We start from the raw sequence: 22,031 nt of genomic DNA on the forward strand, positions 1-22,031 counted from the left end.
GGACGTTTTTACAACCTCTCCTGAACCATTTAACTTGATGGATAGTAACCGGCATTTAAAAACGTCTGTTTTGCTGCGTTTACAAAAAATGCAAAATAGCCAAACAAAAAAAAAAAAAATGTCTATAAAACGAAGTGCAGCTAAATGCGAGTGCTGTTGGTGCTTGAAATGCCTCTAAACTCGGCTTCTGAACAAAATTTTTTGGGTTCCAAAAAATGCCTCTAAACTCAACTGCCTGTAAGGCCCCTTTCACATGGACGGCTGTTCTGCCGCAGTTTAGCATGTTTATTTTTTTCTGTGAAATTCAAACTCCAGGCACAGCGATCAGCTGAATTTGTACAGTGCAATTACCTGCGTTTATGTGCAGTTGCGTTCAGCATAGCAACCCTTTTTATTTATTTTTTTGGTCCCTGGAATCCCTTCTCATGCTGCTATTCACAGTTGACACAAAAGACTGCGAATACCCGCGGTTATGTGCATATAGCTACGCTACATCGCACCTGGACGCATTCAATTCTATTTTTTTTAGTCGCACCGAACCACATGTAACGAAATTGCAGCTAAACGCTGTGTGTGAATGGGGCCATAGGAAAGCATTGTGTGCTTTTAGCTGCGATAGAAAACGATAAAATCCGCAGCTAAAAGCACCATTCTATCTGTCAGTGTGAAAGCGGCCTAAATGACCCCGTGTACATGTACTGATAAGATAACAGAACTGATGGATGTCGGTATTGACTTGGTATAACATTGTTTCTTTTTTGTGTGTATATTTCAATAAAGCTTTTGAAAACAAAAAAAAAATAAGATAACAGAGTTCAGGGGCAGCTGAAAAAAACTCCCAACTGCTCCTAAGGCCCCATTCACACCTGAGCATAGCGTTTTCCGGTAGAAAATCGCACGATTTTACAGTGGTTTTTGCTGCGTTTTTACGGCGATTTTGCTGCAATTTTGTATAGGGCAAAAGGTCACCAATATAAAAAAAATGCCCAAATCTGCCCGATTCGAGCAACAAAAAAGGGTCCAGAACTTGTTTGAGCTTCAGGCATTTGGCTTCAGGTGAATTGGAGTGGAGATGTGAACCATCTCCATTGAGAATAGATTTTTTTCCCCTCCAGCGTTTTGTAGCTTCAGGCTTCAAGCTACAAAACGCTCAGGTGTGAATGGGGTCTTAGCGTCCGTTTACCAGCAGCAGTGTACATGAGGCCTAACACTGGCAGGGATGACGAATTCTGCCGACATGCTGGGTCAGGCTTCTAAAGATGAGCATCGGGCCAACACCCAAATCCACAGCTGAAGTAAATGTGACCTGCTTTGCCCAACTAAATACTTGCGATTCTGGTCAGCCGGTCTTGTGTTTTACACCCCCTGCCACACTGAATAGCTGCAGAAAAATATGAAGCTCAATGGACATGGTGTAAATAAGCCCTAGAGCCACCATTTCTATGTGTCCGTCACTTCTCTGCTTACTGAATTACAGAAAAGCTTTGTCCTCTGTCTATAACCCTCCCTAAACCCAAACCCGATTGGAGGAAAAGGGCACACCCCCCTTCACACAGCACACAGGAACAGAGCGGAGGCTGTCAATCACAGGCTGTGTGCTGTAGGTCCCTCCCCTGTCTCCTTTTTATCGATTGATGTTAGGAAAATTTGTCAGAAGCGATTCATGCTGATAGGATGATGGCGACAGCTATGGCTCATGCGGAAACACATCAGCTGTTTGCTTTTTAATGCTCATATGTAGCCAATATGTTTTTGTAACAAGGACTCTTCTCATATCTTGATAGCAGAGGAATGAGGAGACAGAAATTAAGAATCAGCAGACAGAAATGACACTTAGTGCTCTGGATTGAGACAAGCACACACTACAGAGCAGACATCACTAAATGGTGGACCGAATAACAGTCCCAGACGGACCACTGAAGTCACGCCACTTAGGAGCCTGGACTATTTTTCTTGCCTGGCCACCCAGTAGGTCCCTCACCCGCTCCTGTTTCTTTTCCCCAGCAGTGGATGGGAGAGGCAGCAGGCTGGAAGGTCCTAGGGCAGGAGCTGAAAGGGGGTATTTGGTTGCTAGGACACTGGGTGGTCCTGGCAACTAATCACCAGCTTGTTAATAAGAAAAGTTTGGCAGCTCCCGCCCTCCATCCAGACCTACCCGGTGTATGGTAGGACTGTGCGTGTGACGAAAAACAAGCTCTGGACTGCCGCACTCTTCAGAAAACCACTTTTCTTTATTGAAGAATCACATCACAGCTCAACAAACACAGCGAACAAGGAAAATTGCTGACATTTCGCACTAGCTGTAGTGTGTAATCATAGCCATATGATTAACCACTTGCTTACTGGGCACTTAAAGTGGTTGTATACCCACTTTTTTAACTTTTACCTACAGGAAAGCCTATAATAAGGCTTACCTGTAGGTAAAAAAAATATCTCCTAAACCTGTACGGTTTAGGAGATATTCCCCTCGGTATGCGCCGCTGACTGCAGCGGCGCATGCGCACAAGGGGGTTCTCTCCGTGAAAATCCGGCAGCGCTCGTCCGGCCGGATTTAAATCTCCCGCGCGCATGCGCGGGAGTGACGATATCGCGGCTCCGGCCACTCACAGCGCCGGAGCCGCGATACCCGGAAGAGACGCCGAGGGAGCATGTCGGTTCCCTCGGCGTGGATCGGGCGAGATGTCGGGGCCTCGTTCTAAGGTAAGTATTTCATAATGAGCTAGTATGCGGTGCATACTAGCTCATTATGCCTTTTGCTTTGCAGGTTTAAAAAAAAAAAAAAAAAAAATTGCGGGTTTACTACCGCTTTAAACACCCTTCCTGCCCAGACCAATTTTCAGCTTTCGGTGCTCTCACACTTTGAATGACAATTACTCAGTCATGCAACACTGTACCCAAATGAATTTTGTGTCCTTTTTTTCCCACAAATAGAGCTTTCTTTTGGTGGTATTTGATCACCTCTGGGGTTTTTATTTTTTGCGCTATAAATGAAAAAAGACCGAAAATTTTGAAAAAAAAATGCATATTTATTTGTTTCTGTGATAAAATTTTGCAAATTATCATTTTTTTTCCATAAATTTTGGCCACAATTTATACTGCTACATATCTTTGGTAAAAATGACCCAAATTAGTGGATATTATTTGGTCTTTGTGAAAGTTAGAGAGTCTACAAGCTGTGGTGCGAATCATAAAAAATTGATCACACCTGATGTACTGGTAAACACAAGGACGTACAGGGACGGCCAAGCGAAGGAACCCGCCTGCTCTACGGCCATCATTCGGCTATAGGGCGGGCGGGAGGTGGTTAAGCACTACAGCTAGTGCGAAGCGTCAGCAATTTTCCTTGTTCGCTGTGTTTGTTGAGCTGTGATGTGATTCTTCAATAAAGAGAAGTGGTTTGCTGAAGAGTGCGGCAGTCCAGAGCCTGTTTTTCGTCTGTTGCTATTGGTAATAGCCAGCACCTGTGGCTTCCGAGCCGAGAGAACAGTTCACAGCCTGTATGTGTGCTCCTGGAGCGGCGAGATCCCTTTCTCCTTCATATTATAATTTCAGGACGGTGCACGTGGCTGAAAACGCAGCTGTGAAACGAAAGGAGGGGTGAGGACACCGCTATGAAGGGGGCCCAAGGACACACTGCTATGAAGAATTTCTGAGGAATGTTTCCAACACCTTGTTGAATCTATGCCAAGAAGAATTAAGGCAGTTCTGAAGGCAAAAGGGGGTCCAACCCACTACTAGCAAGGTGTACCTAATAAAGTGGCCAGTGAGTGTATGGGTGTAACATGCGACCTGATCCCGAAGGTGAACTTATCTGTTAAGCTAAAGTTGTCTTATCATAAAAATGGGGTAAAACAGGTAGGTAAAATCCCCTGCGTTTCTCACCAGATAGCACCCAATCATAGCAATTGAGCGCCATGTAACACGTTTTGAGATCTTACCTATCTGATGTACCCCATTTTATGAAATGATGAAGAATGCGTCTAAAATTGGAGAATCCTTGTTGGTAGTACGATATCAGTGCTGTCAATTTCTTTCTGCGACTACCTAAATCACTTACTACATTCCCCTCTTAAATCTCTAGAACACCCACATCCTTTCCTCACCACATCCTGCCCAGAGCTCTACCTGAATCCCCTCTCACAGCTTTCCCCAACCTCACCACTAATTCTGGTTTTATCACTACACCAGGGATGGTTAACCTCTGCTCTACCTATTGTGGGGCTCTACAACCAATAACCACTTGCTGAATTCCAGGATGATATAAAAAACATCAATGAATGCATTACATATTTACTTAGAAAGCATTACATATTATTTTTTTTTTTTTATGTAACTAGAAGTACATGAACTGGACTTGCTATTGGCCTTTTGTACTCTCCTGTACAGCAGACTGTAATGCCGCACACACGGTCGGAATTTCGGCCAGAAAAAGACAGATGAGAGCTTTTCGTCAGAAAACGCGACCGTGTGTATGCTCCATCGGAATTTTGCTGGCCGAATTTCTGCCAGCCCAAGATTGAGAGCAGGTTCTCAATTTTTCCAATGGAAAAAGTTTCTATTGGAAATTCCGATCGTGTGTATGCAATTTCGATGTGCAAAAACTCACGCATGCTCAGATCCAACTACAAGACAGTCGCTATTGGCTACTGGCTATTGAACTTCCCTTTCTAGTCCTGTCGTACGTGTTGTATGCCACTGTGTTCTTGACGGTCAGAATTTCAAGTGACCGTGTGTATGCAAAACAGCTTGAGCGAAATCCCATCAGAATCCCATCGGGAAAACCATCAGAGCTTTTTCTGACCAAAATTCAGATCGTGTGTACATGGCATTAGAGTGAAAGGTCATCACTAGATGTGAATCCAGTGTGCCACATACTGACAGGAGGAGAGAGCACAGTGAGTAGAGGGATGACTTCATCAGTCCGATGCTTCTGCTTTATTGTCCAGTCACAGGTTGGGACAGGGAGGTGACCTAGCTGTATCAGTGAACTGTAGTATAGAAGTCAGGCCACCAACCTGGCTCTGTTGTCTGGCAGAGCTGGGTAAATCTCAGGACTGGATGGCCAGAAATACCAGTCCTTTGCTAGGGAAACAACTCCCTGTATATTAATTGTAATGGGGCACTTAATGGGGTGCTTTTTCCCGATTTTAGACCCCTTTCACACTGGGGCCATTTTGCAGGCGCTATAGCATTAAAAAAATACCGCATGCAAACCACCCTAAAACAGCTGCTCCATTCAATCCAGTGTAAAAGACTGAGGGCTTTCACACTGGAGCGGTGCGCTGGCAAGGCGTCAGAAAAAAGTCCTGCCAGCAGCTTCTTTGGAGCGGTGAACTCACCGCTCCTCCCTATTGAAATCAATGGGGCAGTGCTGCTATATCGCTGGTAAAACGCTGCTGCAGCGGCGTTTTGCAGGTGGATTTAACCCCTTTCTGACCGCTAGCGGGGGCTTAAAACCACCCCACTAGTGGCCGAATAGTGCAGCTAAAACTGATGCCCTAGGTGGCACAGTGTGAAAGGGCTCTAAGTTTTCCCCAGGATTAGCAATGCACTGAGAAAAGGTGATGACACCAAGCAAGTATCAGTACTCGTGCAAATGCTCCCGATAACAAAACTGATACGTGTGTGTGTGTGTGTGTGTGTGTGTGTGTGTGTGTGTGTGTGTGTGTGTGTGTGTAGAAGTTTAAAAAAAAAAAGTTAGAACTCACAGAACAGGTCTGGCCAAATGCAAAATCTTCATAGTGTCCCGGTCCCGCTGATGATAGCAAATTAGGGCCACTGGAGGTGCTCACAGGGATAGAGGCGATCTACCAACCTAGTTGACATCAATTCAGCCCTATACCCACCGGGTTCTGGAACTTCTCCACCAGCACCCGTGATTTGCCATGATTGGCGGGACCAGGACGCCTAGGCACACTTTGCATTTGGCCAGATATGTACTCTGAGTTCTAACATTATTAATAAACCGCCCGCTAGATGGCACTTTTGCCTTTCTATACACACAGGAGCAGTGGGGGAAAATCGCATGTGATTCGGACAGGAATTGCACCGCATTCCTGTTCAAATCGCATGCGTTTCTTTGCGGTGCGATTTGTGCCATTCTTTTTGTATTGACGCAAAGTATCAGTACTCTGTATTGGCGAGTACATGACTGAAAATATCAGTACACGTACTCACTGATAAAACAAAAACGTTATCGGTGCAACCCTACTCAGGATCCAATCACCTACTAGAATGTGTAGAGGACCAACCCAACGCCGAGTGTACGGAGTAAAATCTACCTACCGTCACAGTAGCTGTGGTCGGCTTCACATTGCACAGAGCAGAACATCCCAAGAAACATTCAAACTAAAAAATGGCAGCCGCTCAAATCCATTTCAGATGAAAAAGGGAAAGGCGCACATGGAAAACACAAAATCTCCCAGCACTGGGGCCAACCAGTTATTTGATCGGCTTTTAACAGATTAACACAACTGTCATCAGTAATATAAAGAAAGAAATGTCTCTGCAAATATCGTATAAAGAATTCTTCCCTGTCCAGAATGCCATCTGGGTAACATTTACCTTGCTAAAGCTCCATGTATCATAATTAAATATTTTTTTTCTCTGTACAATATTGTTCTCACCTTTTTTCCATCTCATAGCTGCTGAGCTTCGGCAGCCTCTTTCGGTCACTTCCGTTCTACAAGCATTCATGGTGCCATTGTTGCTCTGAACCAGCTTCCTAATGGATAACCTCAGTGCTACATGTGTCGGCACAGCTGTTGTAGTCTCCACTAACGCATTTAACAGGATGGCAACACAGGAGCACACCTGGGAGACAGTTGTCACCCCATAACAGGAAGGGCTTTATAAAGGACCTTCATGGCAGGATCACCAAGCATTATTTTAAAGTGTATGTATAGCTAACAGTTTATTTTAGTTTTGGATAGAGTAGGGAAGTTTTGCTGTCTGTGTCCCCAATCTTATGGTCCTGGTAGCATTGTTACCAGTAGGGTTGCACCGATGTAACTTTAAAGAGGAAGTAAACCCTGATGGGTTTACTTCCTCCTTCATTCCCTGCAAAGGTAAAGCATAATGGACTACTATACACAGCATAGTAGTCCATTATGTGTCACTTACCTGACACAGGAGCCAGCGAAGTCACCGCTGTCCCCTGTAGTTCCAAGCGTTCATCTTCTTGGTGGGTCTCGCTGCTCCTGCGCTGTGATTCGCCGGAGCAGCGATGACATCACTCCCGCGCATGCGCACAGGAGCCGACACTTGCAGCATATCGCCGTGATCTGTGGCTTACCCAGTGCGTGCCGCTGTCTATGGCGCATGCACCGTAGACAGCAGTGGCTGTCTTCAGGTCAATATCTCCTAAACCGTGTAGGTTTAGGAGATATTTCTTGGACCTACAGGTAAGCCTTAATCTAGGCTTACCTGTAGGTCAAAGTGGTTTGTAAGTGTTTACAACCACTTTAAGACTGAGTAAAAGTACTGATACATTTTTCAGGTACTCGTCGATACCGATTGTTTTTTTGGGGGGTTTTTAACGTCATGCGACAGTGACACTAATATGCGGCACTAATGGGGACTGATAGGTAGCACCGATGAGGTGTGGACTGTGTCAGTAGTTTAATTTTTATTTTTTACAATGCCTTCTTTTTGGGAGTGGGGGTGGGGAGTGGACGGTGTCAGTGTTTTTTTTTTTTTTTTAATTTAATTTAACCTTTGGGGGGGGGGGGGGAATTATATATATTATCAGCCCTGTTTGGGGGCTTTGGTAAGAGATCAGGGTTCCAAACAGTCCCCCGACCTCTCCCCTTCTAGACAGGGAAAGGGACTAAGGACACAGATTCCCCAGTCCCTTTCTCAGCAGCACTGAAGATGAATGAAGAGGAGACAGAGGCTTCTGTCCATTCAAAAACTGAACATCGTAACACAGTTTACTCTGCTCAGTTATGATTGGACAGTCAGCGGTCACCGACTGTTCATTCAGAAAAGGAAGGAGCTGGTAGCTGCTTTATTAAAAGGTATACACGGAGACCGATGCTTGTAACGGCCCGCACTGATCGTCTGTGAGGCTGCCGGGCCACTCTCTGCTACGCTGAGGACGCAGGTATCGGGTAAAATATCGGAGGATTTTCACAAGTACTTGTGCAAATGCTTGGTATCGGTTTTAGTGCAACCCTAGTTTCCAGTACAGAAAGTGATGGCAAACCAGAATTTTTGTGCTGCAACAGGACCAGGAGGTGAGGTGAGGGGAATCTTCCACGAGGGAACCCGTTTTAGGCCCTTTTCACACTTGTGTAACTTGGGACTGCAAAGTCAAAACAAGTCGTACCCCATGATTTCCAATGAGTACCACTCATATCTGTGCACCTTCAAGTCTCAGCGACTCCAAAGTAGTCCTTGCACTACTTTGGGCCGACTTTGATGCGTCTTGAGGTCCATAGACCTCAATATTGCACAAGCATTGCTTCAAGTCGTGTCAAAGACGTACGACTTTCAGGTTGTACAAGTGTGAAAGGGCCCTTAGTGACAACTGTCCACTCACTGTGTAGATCGGGGCTTGACAAATTTGCTTTGAATCTAGGAGCCAGCTAAAAAAGTTAGGAGACTAACAAATCTTACAGGTAGAACATGTACCATGTTTCTGAAGGTGAACTTTTCCTTTAACCCTTTCACATTTAAACAATTTTAGGTCTGAAGATTACATAAATCCCCCAAACATTATAGGTTTTTAGAGGTGCACCAAATGAAAATTTTGGTGCCGAAAGAAAAAAAAATTCTGGGCGCACGTGGCCAAAACCAAAATGGATAGTTTGTTGTTTTTTTTAAACTGATTTTTATAAATAAAATTGTATTATATTTGACTTTTTAATGAATTTACATGAATATGACTTTATCGGCTATTATCAGCACCTTTAGTGCAAGAAAAGCTTAAGAAAAATGCATCCCCTTAAATTACATGCATGTCTTCACACTGGTCCGTTGCGCTTCTGTTGTGGTGTTAAAAATCGTGTATGCTGTATTTTTGGTCAGTTTAAAAAAAAAAAAAAAAAACTTTATATATTATTGATGTGATTTGGTGCTGCTTTTTGCTGGTTTAATTTTCAGTAAAAAAAATAAAAAACACATTAAAAGTAAATTTTAGGGCGCACAAAAACGCACTACGTTACCCAATTTTTGGGTAAAATATAAAAGACAAGGTAACACCAAGTAAATAGATACTCAACATGTGAAACCTTAAATTTGCGTGCGCACGTGAAATGGCAACAAACTTCAGTACCCTATATTTTCCACAGGCGATGCTTTAACCGGTTCCCGACTGGCACACCAATGTATGTCGGCAGAATGGCACGGGTAGGCATATTGGCGTACAGGTACGTCCAATCATCAATGCCGCCCTGCCATCGCGAGCGCGCCAGTCGGGACCCCCGTGAGTCCGGTCACGGGTCCCGCGGACTCGATCGCCGCGGCCATACCCGCGATCGTCTCACGGGCCGGCTGAATGGAGGAAATGCTGTGTAAACATTTCCCCATTCTGCCTAGCAACTAGTGACGCTGATCTCTGCTCCATGTAATTGGAGCAGAGATCAGTGTTCACTAAATGAAAGCCCAACCCCCCCACAGTTAGTAAACACACCCCTAGGAACACTTAACCCCTACACTGCCACCCACTGGTTAACCCCTTCACTGCCAGTGTCATTTACACAGGAATCACTGCATTTATATAGCAGCGATTGCTGTATAAATGACAATGGTCCCAAAAATGTTTCAAAAATGTCCGATGTGTCCGCCGCAATGTCGCAGTCACAATAAAAATCGCTGATCGCCGCCATTACTAGTAAAAAAAAAAAATTAATAAAAAATTATTAATAAAAATGCCATATAACTATCCCTATTTTGTAAACGCTATAACTTTTGCGCAAACCAATCAATAATCGCTTATTGCGATTTTTTTTTTACCAAAAATATGTAGAAGAATACGTATCGGCCTAAACTGAGGGAAAAAAATGTTTTTTTTATATATTTTTGGGGGATATTTATTATAACAAAAAGTAAAAAATAATGCGTTTTTTTTCAAAATTGTCGCTCTATTTTTGTTTATAGCACAAAAAATAAAAACCGCAGGGGTGATCAAATACCACCAAAAGAAAGCTCTATTTGTGGGGAAAAAAGGACGTAAATTTTGCTTGGGAGCCACGTTGCATGACCGCGCAATTGTCAGTTAAAGCGACGCAGTGCCGAATCGCAAAAAGTGGTCTGGTCTTTGACCATCAAAATGGTCTGGTCTGTAAGTGGTTAAAAGCCCTCCCCTATAGGTCATCAGTTCAGTGTTACAAAGGATGTCTGGTGCTAGAAATATTGCTCTCATTCCGGCACGCGTGACGATATGCTACATGTTTATTGCAATTAACGTTTTCAGTGGGTGCCTCAACTTTATTTTGGGGGTGGGGGGGATTTTTATGTGCTTGGGCGTAACGTTAATTTTTTATAATTAAAAACTTTTCTTTACTGAACTTTTTTTTTCCCCCCAAGGGACAAAAAGTTATGTGATGATGTTTTGGTGACAGGTTCTCATTAATGAGACATCCAGGATCTGGGGTCTATAAGACTCTTCATGTCTCCAGTGCGATCCACCGAATGTAATGCACATCGCACCGCATTACATTCTTTAGCAGCCTTGATGGCACACATCATTTCCGGGTCAACAACGAGAAGGGGAGGGGTGCCCCCCTACCCGGCCGCACTGGCTAGGCCGGTCCCGGGCCCGCAGGACGACATTTCTTGTCACCATGGCGACCTGGGGTTTGTCGAGCCCTGGTGATGCTATTCTTCACTTCCTTGCGCATCTCTGGAACAGGATGTATAAGGAAATCTCTGGACAACTCAAAAAATGAATTGACGTGGGTTTTCCCTTTCCACGACTATCCATCCAGAAAAAGTCTGATTATGCACAGAATGCAGATCCTTGACGGTTTACAACCACTTTAAATAAGTACAGTCCAGTGCAGGAAAAAATGCAGTATGTCCTACTTTTTTTTTCTGGAACTGGAACTGCAAGCACTGGTGTGAACTATTCCATTGAATACCATATAACCTACTTTCCATGCGTGTTTGATGCAGAAAAAAAAAACGCACTGGACAGCATTTGGTGAGAACTGGCCCATACATACACTGTGCTGAAAGCTGTGAACGAGCCCTTACATAAGAATTCCAGGTATGGCAAAATTAAATATGCTCTTTGAATGGGAAATCATCAAACGGCTTTCTCCTTGCTAGCTACATTGTTGGACAATGTCGTGAGGAAGGGGGGTGCCCATGTTCAACCTCATAGCCAGGCTCACAAAGCACACAGAAACATGGCACAGAGTGCTACATATACCTTGTCCCCCCTGGGCAACAGAACACAACGTGATGTCTGCTGCACCGGCAGTGGGATACCGATGTCATGGATCCCAAGAGGCCACGGGGTACTCTGTGGCACATGTACCACTCCACCAAGAAGCTGGCTGTCTACTCATGGTTTTTACAGCCACCCCCTTAATGATAGGGTGTGCTCCACATGAGCGCCAACACGAGGTCACTCAACAGCCCAGCAGAGACAGCAGGCCCCTCTCCTGACATCAGTCACCCCCGGGACAGTCACAGTCCCCTTTCATGGTCACCCCCGGGACAGTCACAGTCCCCTTTCATGGTCACCCCCGGGACAGCCCCCTCTCATTTTCACCCACTGTACAGTCACCGGTCCCATCTAGCGGCCAGCCCCCAGGACCATCCCCATGCCCGTCTAGTGGTCACCCACCCAGGACAGTCCGCGGTCCTCTCTGGCGGTCACCCCCGGGACGGTCCCCGGTCCCCTCTGGTGGTCACCCCCCGGGACGGTCCCCTCTGGTGGTCACCCCCCGGGACGGTCCCCTCTGGTGGTCACCCCCCGGGACGGTCCCCTCTGGTGGTCACCCCCCGGGACGGTCCCCTCTGGTGGTCACCCCCCGGGACGGTCCACCGGGATGGTCCCCAGTCCCCTCTGGTGGTCACCCCCGGGACGGTCCACCGGGATGGTTCCCAGTCCCCTCTGGTGGTCACCCCCGGGACGGTCCCCTCTGGTGGTCACCCCCGGGACGGTCCCCTCTGGTGGTCACCCCCAGGACGGTCCCCTCTGGTGGTCACCCCCAGGACGGTCCCCTCTGGTGGTCACCCCCAGGACGGTCCCCTCTGGTGGTCACCCCCAGGACGGTCCCCTCTGGTGGTCACCCCCAGGACGGTCCCCTCTGGTGGTCACCCCCAGGACGGTCCCCTCTGGTGGTCACCCCCAGGACGGTCCCCTCTGGTGGTCACCCCCAGGACGGTCCCCTCTGGTGGTCACCCCCAGGACGGTCCACCGGGACGGTCCACCGGGACGGTCCCCAGTCCCCTCTGGTGGTCACCCCCCGGACGGTCCCCTCTGGTGGTCACCCCCGGGACGGTCCCCTCTGGGTCCCCGGTGCCCTCTGGTGGTCACCGCCGGGACGGTCCCCGGTCCCCTCTGGTGGTCACCGCCGGGACGGTCCCCGGTCCCCTCTGGTGGTCACCGCCGGGGCGGTCCCCGGTCCCCTCTGGTGGTCACCGCCGGGACGGTCCCCGGTCCCCTCTGGTGGTCACCCCCGGGACGGTCCCCGGTCCCCTCTGGTGGTCACCCCCGGGACGGTCCCCGGTCCCCTCTGGTGGTCACCCCCGGGACGGTCCCCGGTCCCCTCTGGTGGTCACCCCCGGGACGGTCCCCGGTCCCCTCTGGTGGTCACCCCCGGGACGGTCCCCGGTCCCCTCTGGTGGTCACCCCCGGGACGGTCCCCGGTCCCCTCTGGTGGTCACCCCCGGGACGGTCCCCGGTCCCCTCTGGTGGTCACCCCCGGGACGGTCCCCGGTCCCCTCTGGTGGTCACCCCCGGGACGGTCCCCGGTCCCCTCTGGTGGTCACCCCCGGGACGGTCCCCGGTCCCCTCTGGTGGTCACCCCCGGGACGGTCCCCGGTCCCCTCTGGTGGTCACCCCCGGGACGGTCCCCGGTCCCCTCTGGTGGTCACCCCCGGGACGGTCCCCGGTCCCCTCTGGTGGTCACCCCCGGGACGGTCCCCGGTCCTCTCTGGTGGTCACCCCCGGGACAGTCCCCGGTCCTCTCTGGTGGTCACCCCCGGGACAGTCCCCGGTCCTCTCTGGTGGTCACCCCCGGGACAGTCCCCGGTCCTCTCTGGTGGTCACCCCCGGGACAGTCCCCGGTCCTCTCTGGTGGTCACCCCCGGGACAGTCCCCGGTCCTCTCTGGTGGTCACCCCCGGGACAGTCCCCGGTCCCCTCTGGTGGTCACCCCCGGGACAGTCCCCGGTCCCCTCTGGTGGTCACCCCCGGGACAGTCCCCGGTCCTCTCTGGTGGTCACCCCCGGAACAGTCCCCGGTCCTCTCTGGTGGTCACCCCCGGGACAGTCCTCGGTCCCCTCTGGTGGTCACTCCCGGGACAGTCCTCGGTCCCCTCTGGTGGTCACCCCGGGACAGTCCTCGGTCCCCTCTGGTGGTCACCCCCAGGACAGCTGGGATCTACAATGCACCTCCATGGATGTCAGGGATCCTCCTCAGGATAGGAATGCCAGAAACTATTGTAAACACTCACAGGCTGCCTCCACATTTCCCCCGGAGTCACAGACAGTCCTCATTTCATGTATTGGAGGGGTGAGTGTCCTGTCCACAGTTGCTGCACAAGTGGCAGCAGGACACGCTGCGACTATTAGTCCCACAACAACAGGCCTGTACGGACAGCTCCCCCCGGGGCCCATTTCCCCAAATACACAGCGGGGTCCACCCTGTACGCCACAGACACCCCCTTACCGTTCTCGGTGGTCCTCTCAGTCCCAGCCATCCCAATCCTCCTACGCCCAACTCCCCGCCCCTCTGTCGGAGCCACGTGTCACCTCCCCCCGGAACCTTTACCAGAGGTCCCCGCACCCGGGGGAAGAGTTACCACAGCGCTTCCGCCCGGGAGGCCATGGGGGAGTGTAAATAAAGGGAGGCACTTCCGGGGAAGCAGTTAAAGTGACACGGGAGTGATTGTGGAAGATGAAAGAGAGTGGGGCATGCATGGGGTGTTGCTTTATTAAGGATGGTGTGAGAGATTTGGGTGACAGTTCAGTATCAGCATTGCAAAGTTAGGTGTAGATAGCAGAGACATTGGTGGATACATTGTGGGGAGATGAGTGACAGAGGGGTGCAATGTCAGAGGTGCAGGGTGAGATGAGATGGGGTATTGTGTCATTGCTACAGTGTGACCTGGGGGGGAGGGGGCATGCACTGTCAGCCAGTAGTGTATGTAGGGTCTGTGCTGCCCTAGTGCACCACCTCATTTAAATATGACCCACCCCTTCCTGTCAAGGCCACACCCCTTGCTGTTTAAGACCTGCCCTGACATTTTCTAGTGGGGAGACTAGTTCTGAGGGCGGGGGAGAGCAATGGATTCCCTTAATTTGCATAGATTTCCTCTCACTTCCTGTGTGGCTATGGGCTCAGGAAGTGAAGGGAAATCTCTGCAATGGGTCAGGGATGGTAAAAAATAAGCCTCCCTTACTCTATCCAAAATGAAAAAAAAAAGTGTTGCCTATAGTTCTACTTTAAGCACAAATTTCTGATAATTTTATGGAAAGGACTAAGAAGATATAACCATGCCAATGGTGCAGCAGAAAACATATAGCACAGTGAGGAAGGTTTGTGGTCCAGGATGAGAGGACAGTCAAAAATGCGGCTACTTAATGGGGAACTAGACTGATTTGCCTCTCAGCCCAGTCCGCCCATAAGACTGAAGCTACACGAACAGTGTAGCGCAAGCTGGCGGGGACTCTTTCAGTGCTGCCCCCCTGCAAAGTGCTGCTCTAGGCTTGGGCCTTGTCTGCCTAGGCCTGGATACATCATTGCTGTCAGCATTACAGAGTGACATGGAAGTGATGGGTGCAGCGATAGGGCTGCTGGGTGGGGAGTGGGAATACAGGAGGAACAAGGACCGCCTCACTACAAGGGAAAATTTTTCGCTGCCCTGGAGTTCAGCTTCAAATCTGAACTCTTGTTGAAAAAAAGTATTTAAAGCAGTAGTAAACTGTGACTAAAATAAAGTGAGTCCCCCTGCAGGGTTAGGTCATAATATACTAGTATGCACCGCATACTAGCACATCATGACAGAATTTACCTCCTGCGCAGCGCTGTTATGGATCAGCGGCACTGCCATCTTCACCCGGCCTTCCAGGTTCAAAGGCTCCAGCTGTATGAATGGCTGGCGCTGCGATGATGTCACTCCTATGGCTGTTACACAGAACTCTGAATACAGATATTCACTGTACCGACAGGTAAGCCTTATTATAGACTTAGCTTTAGGTACACATTCGAAAGTAGAGTTTATCTCCATGCAAAAAAGGTGAAAGGTTGGGGGACCTAGATGGCCGCTTGAGTTCGGAGCTCCTGCCTTCTGGGGACTGCAAGGCACAATTTGGGGAGCCCGATGCACTTTTGAATATGAGCAGATCCACCAGAAGCTCTTCTGTCTCCCGAACTTCGGCGGAAACCGGGTCACAGCCGCACCGCAACATCCCGGAGCTGTTCCGGACACAGCGCCAACTATCACAGGCCGCGCTGGCGGCCTCCCACGCGGCGGCGCAGGCCCAAGCACCGGACTCGCCTGAGCTTCCCCCGGCCGCGCCAATGCATACCACGGGCGCACAGTCTCCACCTCCTTCTCAGCCGCCGAGCCTGCTCGATCTGGAGAAGTTTGCGACGGACATCAAGTCCACCGTGATGGCGGCGGTGGCTGACCTCCGCTCAGACATACAGGCCGTGGCGCACCGCATCAGTGAAGTGGAAGAGGCCTCGAGAACCCATGCTGCTGCTATACGCCAGGTTCAAGGGACATACGATGCCCAGCTCACCCACCTCCTGGAGTTGCACAGGCACGTCGAGGACCTGGATAACCGCGGACGCAGACACAACATCAGGGTCCGCGGCGTGCCTGAACATATTGACCCGGGACTCCTCCAGCAAACTGTGAGTAACATTTTTAATTCATTAATTGATCGCCCAGCTGACTCCCCCATTGACATGGAGAGGATACACCGAGCGTTGCGCCCCCAACCCAGAGAGAACGAACCGCCCAGAGATGTGGTCTGCTGCATCGTAAACTTCCCCCTGAAAGAGGAGATCCTTAAAAAGGCCAGGGAGAGGGGGCGCATTGTGCATGATGGCGCAGAAATTAAGCTGTTTCAGGACTTATCCCAGATAACCTTGCAAAACAGGAGAGCAGTACGCCCCTTGCTGGAGGCCCTACGGGCTCGCAACATTCAATACAGGTGGAGGTTCCCGTTTGTTCTGTCTGCGTCCACGAGGGGACGCACGGCCCTGCTCCGTACGCCGGAAGACTTACCAGCTTTTTGTGACCAACTGGACCTTCCTCGTGTGGAGCTTCCGGACTGGTACTCGTTCTATTATCCGGCTGAACCCTGGTTGCCGGTGTCTGTCAACCTCTCTCCGAAAACTCAACGACAGAGATCCAGAAGATACCGGGATGGTCCTCTTTCCCCGGGTAACCGCTCCTCCCGCCGAGACCTGTACCAGCAGGGCCCTGGTTCTCTGTCCTCACCTTCGGCCAGGACGGATCGTTTGGATGCCTGAGATTGTCGCCTTAGCCTTACTCTATGCTGCCATGCCCGAGCCATCTGATGGATGATCTTTTACTCCCTCACCCTTACAAGGCCTGATTTCTGGAGCTTCTCTCTGGCCGACTGCCCCTCGCTTCACCCCCCCCCCCCTGATTCTCCCGTTCCCTACACCCCCCCCCTTTTTTTTAATTTTATTTCTTTATTTCATTTTTGTTTTTGTCAGATCCTGCCATGGGTCAGAAGGACTTGTGCCCTTTACAGCCCCTGATGACACCTGCCTCAACCTGGACGTTCTTGGTGATGCCGCGAACTCTCCATATTCTCTGGACCGGACTCTTCGGGTATGATCGGCTCCGAGGGCAGGTAAGCTTTTCTGCTCCCCGGCCGGGGGTTGTCTTGCCTTCTGTCCTCCTAGACAATGTCCTCCACCCTCTCCCCTTCCATGTTCTGGATACTCCGAAAGCATCACCCTGCCATAGGACACGTTGCCTTACCTTTACAATTGAATTGAGGGATGGCCCCTGCGCCTTCATGGATCTGGGAACGACTGTCCTCTGGCCCTTGTAGCAGGGACCCATATTAAGCTCTTACAGCCTCGATTGTGCCCTGACCCTCGGAGCCGGAACTACGCAGTGACTTGCTCGGTTGTGGATGTGCTTCAACCGCCCTTCTCTGGCCTGTCCACGTTTTTGGCCCTCTTTGCTTTGTTTATTCAGTTCCTACTTAAAGTACTTACGCTTTTTGGCTTGTCCCTGCCCCTATGTCTATTTTTTTTTTTTTTTGGACTGGATGTTTGCTCTTACCAAGTGGGGGGGCTCCGCGCACGTCCTCCTTGTCAGGTGACCTGGCCCGTTGGTTGCTGGTGCCTCTGGGGGGACGGGCGCGGATTGCCCTCCGCTTACTCCCCTCAGTTTTCCTTTTGTGGGGGGCTGCTTTGTCCCGGGGGGCGGGGGGTGGAGGTTTGTGGGTGGGGGTGGGATCATCGCATTGTTATTTGTTTTGCTGCAGTGTCTGGGTGGGGGAGTTTTTTTTTTTTTGAGGCTTGGTTCTAGGTTTTCGCCCGGGGGTTTCCTCCTCTCCCTGCTATGGGGTGGTTCCCTCCCCCCTTCCCTCTCCCTTCTATCCCTTCCCCCTCTTTTCCCTTCTCCCTCCCCCCATCCTCATCCCTCCCCCCTCCCGGTCCCCCTCTGGCCCTCCCTTTGTCCCTGCCTTCCCTCCCCCCCCCCCTTATCCCCCCCCTTTTTTTTTTTTCTCCTCCCCCTTGGCCCTTACCCCCCCCTGGATGTGGAGTTGATGGGGAGGATACTTACTCTTATATTGGCCTGTACCACAGGTGCGAGGGGCCGGATATGGTAGTCATGGAGGTTCATGGTTCACATGGAGGGGACAGGAGGAGACTTGCAAATTTGGATGTCCCTCCTTGCCTCTCTAATTGTTACAAAAAATACATTCGCATGCTTGTTAATACTCAGGTTTTGGTTTGTTTACGGTGTTTTGTATATTTGTTGCACTAATTTTGCATGCTGGCTCCCTAATGTTATACGCACTTTCCTTTAGCTGGGTTCTACCCCTGCGGTCCCTGGATTGCAGAGCCACCTGTGGTTCTCCTGTCCTTTCTCTCGTTCCCACACAGCGGGTCCATACTGGATCCCTGCTGACTCCCCAGTCTACTTTTGTCTAGGTGGAATAGTGTCTCTGTTCTCACCTCTGGTAATTTTCCCCTGTCCTTGTCCCCCCTGCTTCCCTTTGCCCCCTTACCCCTAACTTTTTATTTCTTTTTCTTTCCTCCTGCTTTTCTATCCTCTTCTGGGGCTGGTCCTGCTCGTCCCCCCTCTTATTGCCTGCCTGGAGGGGCCCGTTCCTTGATCCCGGTCCGCCCCCCCCCCCCTCGGGTCCCTGAGCCTCCTCACCATTCTCCTGTGGTTGGAGGTTTCCCAGTTCATAGCCGCTTAGCCGCTGACATGCCGCACAGAGCCGCTTTTACCACGCCTGTCGAGCTGAAGTGTGTCTCTCTGAATGTGAAGGGACTTAACGCCCCCGAAAAGAGATCGCAAATTCTGACCTCCTTGTCCAAATATAAAGCGCATTTCCTCCTGGAGACACAGTTCCGCTCGGATGCGATACCCAAACTATCCAATCATATATACCGCACGGCGATTCACGCCACGAACCCAGTGGCGAAAACAAAAGGTACTTCCATATTGATATCCAGACACGCTAACTTTCACCAAACTGACTCCCTGATCGACCCGGAGGGTAGATTCGTCTTCCTCAAGGGTACGTACGCTTCCAAACCTATAACTCTTGCGAACATATATTGTCCTAACGAACACCAAGTTTCCTTTTTCAGGAAACTGGGTGACCTTCTCTCTTCCTTTCAGACTGGCCTGGTTCTCCTGGGGGGGGATTTCAACGTGCCTCTGAACCCTGTTCTTGACTCCTCATCGGGAGCTTCGGCCTTACCGTACAGGGCTCTCAGGCAAATTAAATTGCAACTTCAGAATCTGACCTTGCACGATGCCTGGCGCACCTTAAACCCCTCCGGGAGGGACTACACCTTCTATTCAGCTCCCCACAATAAATATTCAAGAATAGATTATTTTTTTATCACCCAAACGGACCTGTCCCTATTGCAACGTACGACCATTGAACCGATGTTCTTGTCTGACCATCATCCCATCACGATCTCACTCACCTTCCCTGATAGGACCACCAGATCTAAAACATGGAGACTGAACCCTTCGGTTCTCTCCGACCCGGTGACGCTGGAGTACTTAAAGAGCCGTATTTCCCTCTACTTCGATGAAAATGCCTCCCCGGACGTTTCGGCAGTTTCTCTATGGGAAGCGCACAAATGCGTTATTCGGGGGGAACTTATCGCGCTAGCCGGAAAGGCTAAGAAGCTGCACCAAACGTATATATCCGACCTGACCAAAAAGATTGCAACCCTGGAAACAGCACACAAACAATCGCGAGCCCAGTCCACCTTGCAAGAGCTACTGTATGCACGCGCGCTCCTTCTAGAGGAACTGAACAAGCGAACTAGGCGCCGCTACGTACTGGGTCAAAAGGTGTTTTACGAGCAGGGAAACAAGAGCGGCCGCCTTTTGGCCCGCTCGGTCCAGGCCTCTAAAGCCTCGTCTACTATACACCACTCGAGGAATGCTCGTGGATCACTTTTGACTAAGAATGAGGATATGGCTAATGAGTTCGAGGCCTTTTACTCCGATCTATATAACTTATCCCGGCCCCAGTCTGGTTCGCCCTCGTCTACCACTCGGTTGGATCTCATTAGGCAGTTCCTTTCGCGTAATTCCCCGACGCCAATATCTCCCCAACAAGCTCAAGCCATGGAAGCTCCGCTCACCAGGGAGGAGCTGGATCTGGCCATTAAACAGATGAAACCCGGCAAGAGCCCAGGCCCGGACGGATTCACGCTCCAATATTACAAACTGTTCCTAGACACGCTAGCCCCCAAACTCCTCGCGACCTTTAATGCGCTTTCAGACCCCCAGACCCTGCCCCGCGACATGCTCATGGCGCATATCGCTGTTAGGCCGCGTACACACGCGCGGACTGTTTGCCCAACCTTGTTCGTCAAACAGTTTCGGCAAACAGTCCGCTCAAAATTTGCATGAGCGGACTTGCCCACACACGAGCGGACTGTTTGACGAACAAGGTTGGGCAAACAGTTCGCTCAACTTTTGAAATGAACGGACTCGCCCACGTAAGGAGGAGGCAAATCCGCCCATTTCGAGCGCGTGTACAGGTAGGCGGGGCCCGCGAAGGAGACGTCGCGGGCTCCGCCGCCTGGAATGGGCTTAAAGGGGAACCCCAACGCCGAAAAAAATCGGCGTGGGGGTTCCCCCAAAGTCCACACCAGACCCTTGTCCGAGCACGCTACCCGGCCGGCCAGGAAAGGGGGGCGAGCGAGCGCGCCCCCCCTCCTGAGCCGTACCAGGCCGCGTGCCCTCAACATGGGGGGGTGCCTTGGGGAAGGGGGGGCCGCGCGGCCCCTCCACCCCAAAGCACCTTGTCCCCATGTTGATGAGGACAAGGGCCTCTTCCCGACAACCCTGGCCGTTGGTTGTCGGGGTCTGCGGGCGGGGGGCTTATCGGAATCCGGGAGCCCCCTTTAAGAAGGGGGCCCCCGGATACCGGCCCCCCACCCTATGTGAATGAGTATGGGGTACAATGTACCCCTACCCATTCACCTGTGAAATAAAGTACAAAAAAAAACACAACACAGGGAAAAAATATTTTATTGCACAGCTCCGGGGGTCTTCCGTCTTCGGGGGTCTTCTCGCCGGACTCCTCCGCTATCTGTGTGTAGCTCTTTTACTAGCGGAGGAGTCCGGCTTTCTTCCTCCCCGCCGCCGGCCTCTTCTCCCGACTTCGGGGGTCTTGTCCCCCTCTTCGGTTCTTCTGCCGGGCCACCGCGCCTTCTTGTAGCTCTTTTACAGGCGGTGGCCCGGTCTTCTGTCGCCGCTGTCGTCGCCGCCGCCTTCCGTTCTTGTTCTTCTTCTTGTTCTTCTTCTTCTTCTCCTGGAGATGTTGACTCGACGAGCTCTCCGGCCGGAATGCCAGAGCCGCGCTGTGCGGTCACTTATATAGTGACAATGGGGCGGTGTCACATGGTATATGTCACATGGGTTGGTCACATGGTGACCCCGCCCCCTTACGATGTCATAGTCCCCATGTGACATCAACCCATGTGACCAACCCATGTGACATATACCATGTGACACCGCCCCATTGTCACTATATAAGTGACCGCACAGCGCGGCTCTGGCATTCCGGCCGGAGAGATCGTCGAGTCAACATCTCCAGGAGAAGAAGAAGAACAAGAAGAAGAACAAGAACGGAAGGCGGCGGCGGCGGCGGCGGCGACAGCGGCGACAGAAGACCGGGCCACCGCCTGTAAAAGAGCTACAAGAAGGCGCGGTGGCCCGGCAGAAGAACCGAAGAGGGGGACAAGACCCCCGAAGTCGGGAGAAGAGGCCGGCGGCGGGGAGGAAGAAAGCCGGACTCCTCCGCTAGTAAAAGAGCTACACACAGATAGCGGAGGAGTCCGGCGAGAAGACCCCCGAAGACGGAAGACCCCCGGAGCTGTGCAATAAAATATTTTTTCTCGTGTGTTGTGTTTTTTTTTGTACTTTATTTCACAGGTGAATGGGTAGGGGTACATTGTACCCCATACTCATTCACATAGGGTGGGGGGCCGGTATCCGGGGGCCCCCTTCTTAAAGGGGGCTCCCGGATTCCGATAAGCCCCCCGCCCGCAGACCCCGACAACCAACGGCCAGGGTTGTCGGGAAGAGGCCCTTGTCCTCATCAACATGGGGACAAGGTGCTTTGGGGTGGGGGGGCCGCGCGGCC

The 22,031-nt window shown here is 50.9% G+C and overlaps 1 protein-coding gene across 2 annotated transcripts in view; it reads right to left on the reverse strand.

The window, feature by feature from the left end:
• SLC39A13 (solute carrier family 39 member 13) overlaps positions 1–13,956 on the reverse strand; it is a 70,862-nt gene extending 56,906 nt beyond the window's left edge. For both annotated transcript variants that reach the window (XM_077460982.1, XM_077460983.1), the window contains exon 1: positions 13,849–13,956. The gene's annotated coding sequence lies outside the window, so the exon portion shown is untranslated. The remainder of the gene's footprint in view (positions 1–13,848) is intronic.
• Positions 13,957–22,031: the final 8,075 nt, after the last annotated feature.

The sequence above is a fragment of the Lithobates pipiens genome, unplaced genomic scaffold (assembly GCF_037356315.1).
Source record: "Lithobates pipiens isolate NorthernLeopardFrog02 unplaced genomic scaffold, aLitPip1_a1.2 Scaffold_10, whole genome shotgun sequence".
Lineage (NCBI taxonomy): Eukaryota > Metazoa > Chordata > Amphibia > Anura > Ranidae > Lithobates > Lithobates pipiens.